This window comes from Lissotriton helveticus, chromosome 11, assembly GCF_964261635.1.
Source record: "Lissotriton helveticus chromosome 11, aLisHel1.1, whole genome shotgun sequence".
Lineage (NCBI taxonomy): Eukaryota > Metazoa > Chordata > Amphibia > Caudata > Salamandridae > Lissotriton > Lissotriton helveticus.
Window position 1 is genome coordinate 1,026,133,210 of NC_136072.1, and position 16,395 is coordinate 1,026,149,604.

General features: G+C 41.5%; 1 protein-coding gene across 4 annotated transcripts in view; it reads left to right on the forward strand.

Annotated features, from left to right (window-relative positions):
* Window positions 1–16,395, forward strand: part of HECTD4 (HECT domain E3 ubiquitin protein ligase 4) — a 2,216,728-nt gene that overhangs the window by 652,443 nt on the left and 1,547,890 nt on the right. The gene's annotated exons all lie outside the window — the stretch shown is intronic.

The following is a 16,395-nucleotide window of genomic DNA, read 5'->3' on the forward strand; positions in this document are numbered from 1 at the left end:
CCGGCTAGTCCTCTCCTCTCAATATATATTAATCAATAACTTCCTACCATGTTAACCCATGGGCAATGGGGTTTGCAATGTCACCAGGGCTTACAAAACCATATTTTATACGTATTTCCCTAATTTCTACAGGACCCCCACCCCCTGTGCAAGTAGGGGAGACTTCAGGGATTCTGAATCTGCAGAAATATTGCAAATCTTCCATACCCAGTTCTAACATCAAAGTCGAATTTGAGCAGCTCTTTAATACAATGTGGGGAATGAAATGTAAAATTTCACTTTACCCAGGCATATAAAAACTCATTTTATAAGGGTGTACCTTATAGATAATTGACCCCCCACCCCTGGGATACCTAGTGGTGACCCTGGGGGTCCCTAACATGCCAAAACATAGCTGGGTTTTTATTTTTAAGGGCCCCTTCCCCCAATGTCGAGTTTGGGAACAATGTAAGGTTTAAAAGATGTCCTGGCAACCAGTGCTGCTTTTAAACTGACCTCAGGCTTCAGCACTGCACACATGCTGGTGCAAAAAATCTGCTGGCCTCTAAACTGCCATGCCCCAGGATACTGGAGACTTCTAGGTAGTTTCAATCCCTTGCCCTATTACATACTAGGGGTCTATGGGGTAGGTCATGCCAATTACAGGAGTACCCCGCCATACCATAGTGTACCCTAGTGTATGTTGGGTGTTTTAACTGTATTCTAATGTGTTCCTTTTAGCTTGACACTGGCCCTGGACCTGGTTAAACAGACCCCAGGGTCAGTCAGAGTCCGTTACCACCAATTCCAGTCAGCAAAAAGTTGGGGTGTGCCCAGGGCTCAGGATGACTTTGCAACATCTAGGAATCAATTTTCATAAATATGCATCTATTACAATGTGCAAACAGGGTGCAATGGCAGTTGTCAGTTGTCCCAGCTGCTACTTAACTCTTACTTTCAGAAAGGTAAAATACGTCTGGGACAGATCCTGAGCGCCTCTGGCCCGTAGCCATGCACCACCTGGATCAAGGGATGAGGTATAGTCGTTCTCGTTGCCCTAGGGCGAGAGGGTGTAAGAAGCAAATCACCAAGTCAGTTAACAGGTGTCCTGCTGGTTTTTATTTAAACTGACAGCCGAACACGTAACTCTCATTTTACAACATTGAAAGAGTCATGTGACAGCTCACAGTCTTTGGGTTTGGTGAGATTTAATTGGGGCTGACGTCCACCACCTGCCCTCGGGCTAGGTTGGGAGAGTTGTTTAATATTAAAAACCACAACTCTTGGCCCTGGGACAAAACAGGGGGATGAGGCTCATAATATCACAGTAGTCATTGGCTAAGGTTGGGGGGTTGTTAAGTCTAAACTGCCTCCACCCCAAAAATGTTTTGCATCTTTCTGATGTTTGTAAATATAGAAGAGAGTTCATAATAACTGGTGTGGAAAGCGAGTTTTGATGATCCTTCACCACCCTCCCCAAATCGTGCCTTGACAAAGTGGTAAGGATGGGCTTCAAAAGGATTTTAAGCCCTCCAACGTATCCAAGGGGTAGAATATTGAACAACCCTCCCCATTTGCCCAGGGGCTGTATGTGTTTGCATCTTGCCATATCTTAGGCCTTGTGGGTGGTTCACTACTTCCAGGTATTGAGGTCCATCCTGAATTGGGGCAGTGACGGTGATTGCCTGAGGTGGAGAGGGAAGGTGTTCCAGGTCTTTGCTGCAAGGTAGGAGAAGGATTCCTCTGGCCTTGGTCTTGCGGATACATGGGACAGTCTGAGGAAGATCCTTCTCCTACCTCGCAGCAAGACCTGGAACACCCTCCTCCACTACCTCAGGCAATCACTATCACTGACTCAATTCAGGAAGCACCTCAAGACCTGGCTCTTCGACTAAACCACAGCGCCTTGGACAGACTAGCAGTTCCTGTCTGGAAAGCACAAAGCAACTGTGTAGTTGCACTTGTCTGAATGTGCTCTTGGCTCAGTGCAAATGTGCTCTCTTTAATTGGCTTCAAACCTGATGAAGTAATAGAGATGGCATAGACATGTTTAGCTCATGTACTAAAACTATTATCTGTGACAGAGAAGGTATTCTGTAATGTTTCTTTATCAATATATCTTAAACGGATAGCTTTCTCAGAATAAAGTATACATAAAAACAATGAATGATTGAATTAATCTCAGCCTCTGGAAATTACTTGGGCTGCATCCCAGTTCATTTTTATTTTGCACACCAGACCACCTCAGTTTGGTCCCAGCCATATACAGATCAGTCTTGATCCTGTTCAAGTGGGAACAGTGCAACCTGAATTGCCAGGCCAGGTCTTACCTGTACCGGAATACAAGCAACCTAAGTTTCATTAGGGCTCATCAGCCCAGCCAGGTATAGCTCGGTTCCCTTGATACAGTGTGCACAGGACCCATGTCTGATCATACCCGACACACTAAAGTATACAAAAAAGTCATGGATGGATTGCTTGAATTAATTTCAGCCACTGGTAATCACCCTAGACCACATCTCAATCAATCATTATTTTGCACACCATGCAAAACTCTTCCAGTATTATATCCTCCCCAAGAGGGGTCTCCCTTACACATGTCAATCATCCTTGGCTAGGACAATATCATTGGCATCAGACAAGTGTGACCAGAAAACGAATTCTATAGCGCGATATGCCAGAATTAATTTGTATTCATACATTATCTACTCTCCTGACAAAAAGGACATGTTCATCTGGTGCTTCTATTTCAGTAGAACTGTAAACACTAGGGGGGTCTTGTCCATACGTTACCAGGAAGGACAATAAAACTTTACGAATAAATGGAGACCTGGTCCCGAATTCATGAAGCTGCTCTTTATTTTTTGGCACACTTAGAACCTCGATTAATTAATTCTGAGGCTCCTATGCACTTGATCATGTAACTGATTACATATGAGTTTTAAAGAGTTACAATTCTATAACATGTTAGATGTGTAGAAAACACCAAAATACAAATTTACGAACAAAATCAAATCCTAAACAATAAATTTCAAGCATTCAATACTGTGAAAAACATCAGAATCAATTATGACTGGTTATTAACCATTTAAAACATTACATACATTAGTACACCAGAACGATTTACACATGAATGGTCCTTATCGTAATTCATTTACAAATTTTTAGGACCAATCCCTCACTAGGCTATTCATTTTCTACTTAAACTGCGTCTGCTCGTTGTAGACTGAACTGAGTGCTTAGCCTTTAGTGGGTATAGGGAATTAATTCCAAGAAGATGCCGACGCGTTTTCGGCAGCGTTCCGAGGACTGTTACTTTTCTTTCGGAAGTTGACTTCCGGGTCACGTGTTGTACGCTGCCGAAAGCGACTGAAGCGACAATGCGGAAGCCATAGTCCGTTAAGAGAATGTGCACAAAACGCCAGAAAAACATAACCGCCGAAGCATTGCCACATTGTGTCCGTGCGGAAAGCACACCAATCGTGACACCGACGAGCGCTTAAATATCCAGACCAAACTCTCAGAGTAACACCAACAAAATGAAAAGTGGTGTGGCCAACAGCGTGTGAGAACACGTTTACATAACTACAGCAGCTATCTGAATGGTGGACATAGACAGTGCTACAAAATTTAAACCAAAAAAGAGACTATTCGGAATACATTAAGGTACCCAGTAGTGCCCTGAAGAAAAACCCTGAATTATTGATCGGGTTTGGAAGCGCGTCGGCATCTTCTTGGAATTAATTCCCTATACCCACTAAAGGCTAAGCACTCAGTTCAGTCTACAACGAGCAGACGCAGTTTAAGTAGAAAATGAATAGCCTAGTGAGTGATTGGTCCTAAAAATTTGTAAATGAATTACGATTAGGACCATTCATGTGTAAATCGTCTGGTGTGGCATCTTCTTGGAATTAATTCCCTATACCCACTAAAGGCTAAGCACCCAGTTCAGTCTACAACGAGCAGACGCAGTTTAAGTAGAAAATGAATAGCCTAGTGAGGGATTGGTCCTAAAAATTTGTAAATGAATTACGATTAGGACCATTCATGTGTTAATCATTCTGGTGTACTAATGTATGTAATGTTTTAAATGGTTAATAACCAGTCACAATTGATTCTGATGTATGTCACAGTATTGAATGCTTGAAATTCATTGTTTAGGATTTGATTTTGTTCGTAAATTTGTATGTTGGTGTTTTCTACACATCTGACATGTTATAAAATTGTAACTCTTTAAAACTCATATGTAAGCAGTTATATGATCAAGTGCATAGGAGCCTCAGAATTAATTAATCGAGGCTCTAAGTCTGCAGCTTGATGAATTCGGGACCAGGTCTCCATTTATTCGTAAAGTTCTATTTCAGTAGAAGGCATGAATAGAGCCTCACTAGATACACACGTGTTAATTTAGTTGTGCTGTCCAAAAGCGCTGCTGCCATGTCCTGTTCTCCAGAACGGTTCTTATTCCCTGAGGAATGTTTCTTCTTTTTAGTGGTCAAGCGGGCCTTTTTCTTCTTTTTTTATTTTTGAAGATGTGCTTTTGAATCTCAACCTCCCTCTTTCTTCACACTATGCTCGGTTTCCTGAGACTGCCTCTTCTTAGCTTTCTAGCTCTTCTACAATACACAGTTCGGCTGCTCCTTTCGTACGAAGATTTTTTTTTTCGGAAGAGGTCTGTGAAGAACAGCTAACAGTATACTGTTACCAATCAGGGTTTAATATTTTATCATTTCCCTCCGCCCCTTCAGGATTCCTGCTTCAGTGGTGATCATATCTGTGCTTTCTGTTTAACCTTCTGTCTCGTTTTTCTATCAGAAAGTGCTTATTCCTGTGCCCCCTTCTGCATCAGCCTTTTACTTAAGTTGTGTTTTTTAAGGAAAAGTACGTAAGAAGTCTTGGCCCATAGAGATTTCTTGGCAATGTTCCCACTCGGGGGAACATTGCCAATACACTATCATATGGCAATCATTGTTCCTTCTCCTTAGATGTTACTGAGAACTATTGAAGATACTACATCAAAGTTATCCAACAATTTCTCACCCACCTCTACCACCAGAGTGACCCAATTTTCCTTTTGTATCATTTTCAAACATTTAGCAACACCACAAGGAGAGTGTACCTTGCGTAACAGTATATATGCTAAACAAAATACTTCCCAGGTACTACATTCTTCAGTGGGCATTAACATTCCTAAAGGAAGACAAGTAGTTTATTTTGAATGTTTATTTTGGGGTGTTATGCCTCTGATTAATTAATTAGTCTAGAAGTGGATTTCCACTCGCTTAGCTGAGGCTTTACCCATTATGGCTTTTGTAGTCTGCAAACATATTGTCTGTTTCAGGGGGTTCATGTGCGGCTATCTGAGCCCCAACATTAGTCTCTACTGTCTGTAGTGTATACTGGTTTAGTCGTCTATGTATAGTCACTAAATCATTTAATTGATTTGCATTCACATTTTGTATGTCTGAGTGTGGTATGCATCCTTGTAACACTGTAGTTGTAGGCCATATCCAGCCTAATGGACCCAATCTAACTGCCTATACTATGTGTGCTAGTTCCCCACTGAATTATAATGCATGTTCTTGATAACTTATGGGGCTATTTTATCTTTCTTATGGTATGTATTGTGAAGGAAGTTGTATCGGTTTATATGTGGCAGTGTGTCTAGTAGCAGCCACAACTGGTTCAAATTTTACTCATGAATAAGAGGAGTAAAATATTTCAAAAGGATAAGCTGGACTCACTGTGACTACCAGAATGAGTTCACCGCCGGTCATAGGAATCACCATTAAGTGATTAGTTAATTGATTCAGTGGTATGCCTCTAAAACGCTGGATACCAGGAAGTGTATGAAAGATGGAATCATTTCAAAGACAGTCTGGAACATGTTAACCAAGCCAGACCCAATCGCTTAAATAAAGTGTACTACTCCTGCAGTATTAGATGCATTAAATATGTGGTGCACAAAATGTTGAGGGAGGTTAGTGCGTATTAGCTATTTTATTTCAGAAGAAGACATTGCAACTTGGCGTTCAAAGGTCTCGCCAGCAGATGTTACAGTAACCTCCTTCTGGAACAATAAGGCTTTCAGTATGAAGGCCAAACCGTCACCTGTCTGACTGTATGTGTGGTTGTAAATAACACGTTATTACAGCAAGTCACTGCCCTGGAAACCGTCACCACATTCGGTACTCCTGGTTTCATCCCACAACATCCTTGGTCATTCAGCATCAAATAACTTCAATTTGAAAACAATCTGAATGCCGTCTGAATCAAAGCAGTTGGGGCTCCTTTCAGATAACATTCGAAGTTAGCCATAAACTCATTACGAACGCCATGAAGCAGGACCTCCTTGCAAAAGAGAGAATGGGCAAATTAAGTTTTGCATTTGTTTCCACTGAGAAATATTTCAGTTTCTCCATTCCTACATCTGAAATTGAAAGGTTGGATCCATGTCTCATGTACAAATCTCACCTCTAACGCATCATATCTGCCTGCTTGCAAATGTTTCAGGCAAGAAGTGAAATGAAATGTAGAAATTAGCAGCAAGATAAACCTGCATTTTAACCCTTTGGCAGATGGTACTGTTAAAGTCTACAATGTACAGCTTAATTGCGTAACTGATCTAAGCTAACTTTGCTTGTGTTGTAAGAGGGCCACGTCACTTTGTATGTCGTCAATTGCTGAAGATACAATGTTATTCAGAGAATAAATCCTAATTGACAATGTAGTCATCCCGTTATCAACTACAGCTAATGCCTTTTCTACATTAGCTCTGTCAATTTCGCACATTAGTTCAGCAGCTTCCTGCTGGGAGACTTTCCAAAGTTTATTATATATGGCATATAAAAAGCGTTTATGACATGGTGTCCTAGGCCCTAACTAGAAATCCTATAAATCTGTCATCAAAAAAGGAGAGACAAGTGTTCTTTCTCCTCATCTAAAGTGGAATGTTGTATGCATTGTTGGCATAATCTTTCCACACTGTATGTAGCGACAATTCCAGAGTGTTGTCAGTTCATCATGTGGGTTTAGTCCAATTGATTTGAAACCCTCTGCGTTGTTTAAGAAACATGCATAACAACCATTAGTATCCAATGGCCACACTAGCTACCCATCTGATCCTGAATGTGAAGAATTTTATGTACGATTTTGTCTAATGTTGTTGAGCTTTTCCTCTGTGTAATTTGTAAACTGTTGCCAATTATCAAAATGCGTAATTGTAGGAATGTTTGGTGTATTTAACATCTTTATTTTAGCCAAGCTGAGACATGTTTGCTTAATTCAGAAAAATCATTGGTCTCTGTATTAGACACACTCTAAACAAAGCCTCATTGCCCTGAACCTGCCAAGCTTTTTTTCTACAAACAGATTTAAAATCAAAATTGTCTTTCCAATAGTCTTAACCCTGTACAGACACCTGAGATATTAAGGAAGTCAAATCAATTAATTTAGCTTTGATCAGCATATTATTCTTTGCCAGAAAAGGAGATAGTTCAAAGTAATAAGGCACTGAGTCTATGGGGTTGTTACCAGCAAAATATGCAAACTTTTTCAAATATGTTTTTGAGCTACCCACTGGTGGTGTTGGGCAATGTTCCCATTATGTATATTTAAAAACTGCTCATGGAGTATAGCTCTGTGTAAATAATGGTGTACATAGTGATTACAATAGAACATTTCACCATAATTAGTGGTTTAACCATCCATACCTCCACTTTCAAATACAGTATAATCTAGCTCTGTAAGCATAGTCATGACAGAATTTATATCCCAATCATCAGCCAAGGAGCCAGGAGAAAAAATGTCACTGAGGGATATATTAAAAATATAAGGGATCTGTAAAGTCTCAAGAGTACCAAAAATATAAAATGGGACCTTATCCCAAACAATGCCATCTGCTACGGATAATGCAGAATGTTCACTAGGGACAGGTCTCTTTGCATTTTGTGAGGAAGAACGAGGCTGCAATACCTCAATAACCAGTTCGACAGAGCATTCTGGAAGATAATGTCCACGTAGGAGCGAAAAGAAAACTGCCACAAATCCAATCCATGAAGAGGAAAAGCATTGAAATGGCAATCCAAACTTAAATTCAAGAAGGAACAAGGTAAGCCAGTTTAAGCTTAAAAAAATAAATGCACAAAACCCATGCAATGATGTATCTGACGAATACGGAGAAGTCATCAATGTCTGTAAAATAGCAAGAAGCAGTCTGTGTATAAACAGGAACCTCACAGGCAGTGTAGTACTGGTGGATACCTCCAAAGGCGGATCATAATAAAAAACGTTGTTGTTATTAGTGGCAGTCGAAGACTGTGAATTCACAAATGGTGTGTGTATGGTGTTGGTAGTTGTAACTGGAAGTAACAAAACTTCAGTGTCAGATATTCCCCTTCTGGGAGTAGAAATATCAGTATTATTTAATGCTTGTAAAGGGATTTCCTGTTTGGTAGTGAGAGGAGACCGATAAAAATCCGGGAGCTCTCATGGTCTACTTTGTAGGACTGGCCACGTGGTGTGGTTTTATGAGCTCTATGGATCCAAATCTCTTCTATTTACAACCAGCAAGGGGAGGCAGAAGTACTGTTCTGGTACCTTCAACTGCCAGGACCGGTGCTCTGTAAGATGGACCAAATTCCATTCTGTCAAACTAGATCCCTGTCTTTGGAATCCAGACAGGATTAGCTGGTTGCACCTTTACTTCTCCAGTGACAGAGCACTTCAGTGTTCGTCTCAGTCTATCCTGACGAAGAGGTGCTTCGCACAAGGGCTTTCTTTTGACCAAAAGTGGTTACCCCTTTTCATGTAGGACAATCTATCACCATGCCTGCCTTTTATGCTCCTCCACATCCATCTATAGAAGAGGAGCAACTCCACCGTCTGAACCCAAAAGAGCTTTGTTGTTCTGCCTTGACTGCACACAAGAGTTCTAGTTGGACGACCAACTGTTTGTGGGGGTAAGTTGGTGCAAAGAAAGGTCGGGCAGTTCAGAAGCAGACCATCTCCAGATGGGTTGTGCTCTGCATCATTATCGGCTACACACTGGCCAAGAATCAACCTCCTGCAGGTTAGCAGGCACATTCCACCAGAGCTAAAGCGACCACCACTGCATTAGCATGTGGAGTTCTGCTACTGGATATCTGCCAGGCAGGAATGTGGGCTTCCCTGGGCTTCCCTGCACACATTCACCAAACATTAGTCTTCTGGACAGCCAGATCTGGAGGGATGTGCACTTTTGCCTGTTCTGTCCTGCTGGCCCTTTTCGTTTGAAATTAGTTTGCAGTCCCACCTCTGGGGATGGTATTGCTTGGGTATCTTTCCTAAAGGTAAGGCATCTGTGCCTATAAGTCCCCTATTAAGTGAATAGGTTGTTTACCTCTGGTAATGACTTATCAAGCTGCAGATTCCTTACTGACCCACCCATCCTCCCCGCTCTACGAATGGATTTCTAGAGGTAGAGATTTGTGTTTTGTTTAAATCTGTTTATTGTATTTTCGTAAAACATTTTAATATAGTTTAAAACATTTCACAACTCTGCAGCTCTGACATACACAGTACCTGTTATAAAAAATGATGGCATTGGTACATATGTGGGTCATCCTTCGGCTGCTGGGGTGCCATAATACATCTGGGGTGCCGGCTTTTGTAATTGCAAATATTGGATGGTTAGATAAATAGATGGTTCTGTGCACATGTCTCCCCAGTGCTTGTGTAGGGCGGTTATGATCGTTTGTTGTTCTAGAAAATGTCCCGGTGCTACTCTGTAAGCATCAATAAGTGAGGTGTAAGACAACAGGTTACCATCTTGATATAGATCCCCGAGATCTTTTATGCCACTGTCAGTGAGATGTCGCCCTTCTCGGACGTGATGGTGCCATGTCTAATTGGTGTACCTACTATTGGGAGCGCAGGGGCATACGGTTTGGTGTCTCTTGTCAAGTATAGACTTTTGCGGTAGCGCCAATGTTCCATGGTTAACAGGAGCTGCGACAGCGGCTTGCAACATGGGTGGAAGAGAGCGAGAAGAGTCTTGTGGGCTAGGGCAGAGAGGTCCGATGCTGTGTCCGCCAGGGCTGGTCTGGGAGCCATAGCGCTACCCACTGCAGGTGAGCGGCTACGTTTTAATGTTCCAGGTTGGGTAAGGCAAGCCGACCGGATAGATGTTATCGCTCTTCCCAGATTCCCTTCAAGCAGGTCCTCTGGGCGATGGTTCACCCGGATTCCTAGATATCGGAGTGTATGGGCCTCCCGCTTGATGCCTGTGCCATCAAGAGCATACTTTGGGGTCAGGAGTGTCAGCGGCAAATGGGTAGAGACAGGATTTGGACGCATTGACTACCAGCCCGATACTGCGGCGAATTCCTGCAAGATGGGCTCTACCTCACCTGGGATAGAGTGTACACACACACACACACACACACACACACACACACACACACACACACACACTCTCTCTCTCTCTCTCTCTCTCTCTCTCTCTCTCTCTCTCTCTCTCTCTCTCTCTCTCTCTCTCTCTCTCTCTCTCTCTCTCTCTCTCTCTCTCTCTCTCTCTCTCTCTCTCTCTCTCTCTCTCTCTCTCTCTCTCTCTCTCTCTCTCTCTCTCTCTCTCTCTCTCTCTCTCTCTATATATATATATATATATATATATATATATATATATATATATATATATATATATATATATATATATATATATATATATATATATATATATATATACCAGGCGGCATATTATATACAGTGCATTCCTAAGAGTTCCTACATGCCTAATCCTTAAGCATCAAAGAGATTGATAAAGTTTTAAGTATTTCAACAATATCAGCATACTTTCTTACCTGAACTTCATAGATTTTTGTAGTCCTGTCTGTGAGCCAAGGTAAAGTTGTTTCTATATTTCAGGTATGTTGTGAGGCAAACAATCCCAGTGGCCTTTGGGTGGCTCATCTTTGAGCTGTGCTGATCTGCTGTCACAAATGTAATCCAAAATGTGATCCCTCTCACAGAGAGGGGTGTGAACAGCTATTACATACTCTCTGAAACTTTTTTTTTTTAAATATAAACATTGTGATGCAAGTTGAGAGAAATAATACAAGAATTTCCATGCATGCTCATATTAATGCTCATAATAAACCCTAAAACGGTTACACTTTTTCCCTAGACACCATCTGTTCAAATGAATACCAGCATATTTGAACTAGAAGCATACTGTCAAAATGCTCAATACACAATGACTGTGAGACTGCAACATTTGTTGACCATGTTGTCACGTCTAGTATGGGTGGAGAAATGATTAGAATCGCACAGCACTGCAGAATTCTTCATCAGCCATGAGTTCTCTAATTAGTGACATAAACACTTTTGCGGGCGTCCTGATCATAGGAGCTGATGCTAAATATCCCTCTCTTATCTACTTCACTGTCAGCTCCGGTCATTTCCAAGACACATCTTCCACGTACTCATAAAGGTATCTCCTCTCACTGGTCCTAGGCCTTCTAGAATGACAGTGGAACTATTTCTGTTTCCTCCCTCTGTAAAAGGTTTGCCTTCGAGGTACAGAAAACATATAGACATCTAGAGGAGGATCCATTGTTCCTCAGAGTAGACCCAATACTTGATTCTGTTATTGTCTCTATGGCCAGAAGGAGTCATGCTAGTGCTCTTTCATCTACAGTGCCTCCAGACAAGTAGAGTGCACAGATTTTTCAGTGCACATAATAAACAATAGCTCCCACGGATACACTGATTTTATTCAATTCCAAATTAAAGGATATTAGCCAATTGCTTATATGGATCATTCAGTATTTCATTTCTATTGGAGGAATACATAGACAGGTAGGTCTTCCATGAGATGGTGCAGTGCTATAGCTTAGTGACAAAAGTGTAAGGTGCTCAATAGTGATACATATTTAACGTTGACTGTAGTTTACTTGCTTAACATCTAGACCGAGCTCACATTTAAAATTTGTACATTTGTTTACCCATCCAACATACACGTAAGTCAATATTTCGAACCCAAGGATTTTATTGAGCCAGTTCTTCATCAGGACACACAAAAGGTAACATCTTCTGGTTAATAAATAACTTGTTCACTACATGTTCTGGCCCATATCTATAGGTATCCAAACATTCAATCAACAGATCTGGAAAATGTCTTTATGCTTTTCTGCTGATACCCCTGATTCTATCAGTAATCAAGCCGAACTACTCAAAGCTAGGATGATTCCAATAGTACCAAAGTGGTGCTGACAATGCTTATTTACAGACCACTGTCACTTGTTGAAGCATCCACACAGGAGGTTGCCACACAGGCCAGATTGCTTTCACAAGTTTGAGGGCCAGATTCTCCATCCCAGTCTACCATCTTTGAATTTGCCAAGCTTTGTCCTGATCTCATACAGTATGGACAATTGAACCTGCTGTAGGAGTGTATGATCATTCTACAAGAAGCCAAATGACCACCTACCAGAGCGTCATAGCCCTTCAAATGGAAGAGATTTTGCATCTGGTGTATCCGAAAGAATGTTACTCCCACTACCTTTCAAGATTGAGCACTGTTACCTTTCCTTCTTCATTTGGCCTGGTCAAGTTTATAATTCTCTGCAGTTAAAGCCGATTTGGCGTCTGTTATGGCTAATTTCCTTTACAAACCTCAGTTTCAAAATACCAGTTGTAAAAGCACTTCGGTGAAGGAATAAAGAGTTCCCCCTCCATTGGAATTGAATATTGTTCTTTCAAGGTTCATTGGCCCTCCTTTTGAGCCAATTTACAAAGTTTGTCTTCAATATTGTAGAAAGCAGCCTTCTTTGTAGCTTTAACATATGCACATATGGTTAATGAGACTCTGGCATTGTGCTCCCTGGATCTCTGCACAGTGTTCTATAAGAACCAAGTTTTCATGTCGACTCGACTGGGTATTCTCCCAAAGTTGTTCTGATTTTCACATTAACCAATTTATTTCTCTGCCAGCTTTCCTGCATGTTATTAAAATGCTAATAATATGTTGGTAAACCAAACAATCTACTCTACTGGCTGTAAAGATGCTTCTGCTGCTTTGTTGAGAAATATGTCAAGTGTAATGATTTGCAACACAGCCACATGAAGGTCTTAGACCTTACTGTCTTAATCCCTACTCCAGAGCGGATGCCCAAGTTGGGCGGGCCTTCTTAAGAAGACTCTTTCCATATTTAATTGTTTTTCTCTTTTTCCTTCCACCACTTCTAGTAGGGATGGATGTGCTATTTTATTCAAAGATCCGCATGGATAGAAGGAATGGTTGCTTTCTTGTAATCCTAGTTCTTCTTCAGGGGAATCTTCATTAAAATCACAAGCAAACTACTCTCTTCCGCAGTGGAAGGAATAAAGGAAGATGATGGGTTTCTGTAGTAGTATCCCTTATGCCAGTCATTAAAAAGAACTGGAGCAACTGCCACTGTGAGTGCATGATAAGATACTGGAGGACTGGAGGTCCTTAAAGATACAGTGTCATTTTTCAACCTCCCATGGTTGCTGTCTGTAGGGCTACATGGTCTGTATGGCTGCATTGTCCTGCTTTTTCCCCTTCATTTGTGATAGAGATTGTTCCTTTGCAAATAGTTCCTCTGGTGACATTTATATATTTGTGATAACGTTTAATGTTTTTAAAGTCAATATATGGAATAGGCCAATGTTGCCTTTTTAATAGTCTTCATATTAAAAGATAAGGCTTTTCGAATGAAAAGTCAATGGGAAATGGATTTTATTTGGAAACATGCTCCAGGATCCTACACGGGTGCAGCATTATACCGTGCCGCTGTGAGTGCATGATAGGATACTGGTGAACAGGGAGTCCTTAGAGGTGCAGTGTCAGTTTTCAGCCTCACTTGGTTGCAGTGTATAAGTCTACTTGGACTGTATTGCTTCATTGCCCTGTGTTTTCCCCCTTTCATTTGTGAAAAGCGTGTTCCTTAGCAAATAGTTCCTCTGCTGACATTTATATATTTTGAGATACGGTTTAATGCTTTTTAAAGTAAATACATGGAATAGGCCAATGTAACCTTCTTTAATAGGCTGCTAAATTATTTTCTTTATATAGCAATATATGACTTTTATAACAAAAAGCGAATATGAAATATATTTTCTTTGGAAAGGGGCTTCAGGATCCTGCACATGTGCAGGAATATTCCATGCTTATGATTTAATAAAGATTCTTCGGAAGGAAAACTAGGTCTACAGTTAAGCAACCAGTCATTTTTCTGGGTCCATTTTGGTGCCTGGAGATTTAAAGTGTGGAATCTGTGGTTATATATAGTGTCCACCAAAAATATTTTACCAAAGGTAAGTAGCCTATTCTTATGGTTAGGAAATAAAACCAAAAATCCAGAAATTAGGCAGTTGTGGGGAATTACAAAAACTGTAACTGGCTTCTCCTATGGAAGCCATAACTCACCCATCAAAGCACTGCTCATAACCTCACAATAGTTATACGAAAAAATAACATTAATAAGCAACTTAATACAATTAAATAACATGTATCCAAAAGAAATTACAATGTCTCACAGTAATTTCATCCATAATGCCAATTATAAGGTGATAGGTAATGTCATTTATGTAATTTATAATTTCATAAGCTACATTTCTGCCTTCTCATCTCCTTATGTGGTTTATAGAATGCTGTTCTTTCAGTGTATCTAGTTATGAACATAGGTGTTTAAGCAGAACAAGATCACCGTGCCATTGCACAGACCCATAGTGTTGAAGCACTGAAGGTCAAGAGCATGATGATTCTGAAGAATCACACTGTGCTGTGCTAATAACCTGGGATTTGACCTTTCCACTTGCAATGTACCGGATCTATCTGCCTCTCCACGCAAGTGTAAGAAATATGCATTCAAGTCGACTATTCTCAATCACTCCAGCAATTCTGCATACTTCACTTACTACTACTACTACTTCACCTCCTGTAATTTCTCAACTTCACCTGCGTCTGTCTGGGCCGCCACTTCTCGTGATTGTAAGGTTGCCTCTAGGTCCTTAAGATCTTGAAAAATCTTACGTCTGGCACCCACCACCTTCCCCATTGAGAACCTGCGAATTGACACCTTAAAAGCCTCCCACTCCATAGACCTTGTTGTAGCCCTACCCTCATTGTCCGCAAAGTACTAGGTGATGGACGTTGCTATGGTATTTCTAAAAACTAGGTCTTCTAATAATAAAGGCTGCAAGCGCCACGTTGGAATCGTAGCGGGAATTCAGCCCCAATTAACTGTCAATTCAAGTGGATTATAGTCTGACTGGTTATGCCTAAGTAAGTGCTGTGGGAAATAGTTGGAAATAGGTCCGGTGTGCAGAGAAATCGATCTAGGCAAGTATGTAGGCCATGTGGGTTTGAAAAAAAGGAGTATTCACGTTGGTTACTATGTTGGAGTCTCCATACATCTAGTAAGTTCCATCCGCTTACCTATCGAGATAGGATCTTAGCCTGCAATGTCGCCACTGTTCCCGGTAGAGGAGGGTGAGAATGATCCAACCTCAAATCCCCTCCCAACACCCATGGATATTGCGTCCATCCAGAGAGGGCATTCGGCAGGCGGGACAGAAAGGCCTCCTGATCTACCCAGCCTTTTATGATTACACCACCGTGGAGGCTCTCGGAAAGTGCTTTTTTCTACTGTGGCTTGTGCTGCAGCCTAGGAAAAGGGCTGCAGTACAAGCAGCAGTAGAAAAAGGCACTTTGTGCACATCCATGCACCAGGTGCCAGGCACCATGTGGTGCATGGCACATGTTGCATGCATGTGTGGGGGGGCACTTCAGATGCCCCCAGGGCCACTAAGCCCTGACCGGGGCCCCCAACGTCTGTTTCCGTGTGGCTTTGTATGGCGGTGGTACTGCCATGAAAAGGCATTTGGAATGGGACAACCTAATTACTACGGTGGTGCCTGCGCAGGCACCACCTCCATCGTAGGAATAAGAGTCCGTCTGCCGCCCCAACAGGATATTGGATCCCGTCGGAGACAGCGTTCCTACCCCCTGACCTCTGGGTTCCTACCGGCTGCATCGCAATGTGGTGATTGGACAGTTGCCCTGGAAGTCGGGTGGGCCGCTACCGACGCCCTGTCATTAGCGGTCTACCCGCCAAAGTAATTAGGACCTTAGTCTTGTGACGCTACGTTTTTTTGTGTGTTTTTTTAAAGAGGAAGTAGTTATAATATGCAAGGGTTCAAACCCAGACAGGTTTTATGTGCTTCCCAATCTTATTTGTCAACAGTCCATTTACTTTGGTTAGCATAAATATAAATATTGATTATGTTGTGATTGAGATGTCGCATATACAATCCAATGGAATATTACAGGTGCATGTTTTAACCCTTTGCTTTCCTTCTTTCCAATCCCTACTTGCCAAAATGACACTACTGGGGTCACTGACATTAACTCCA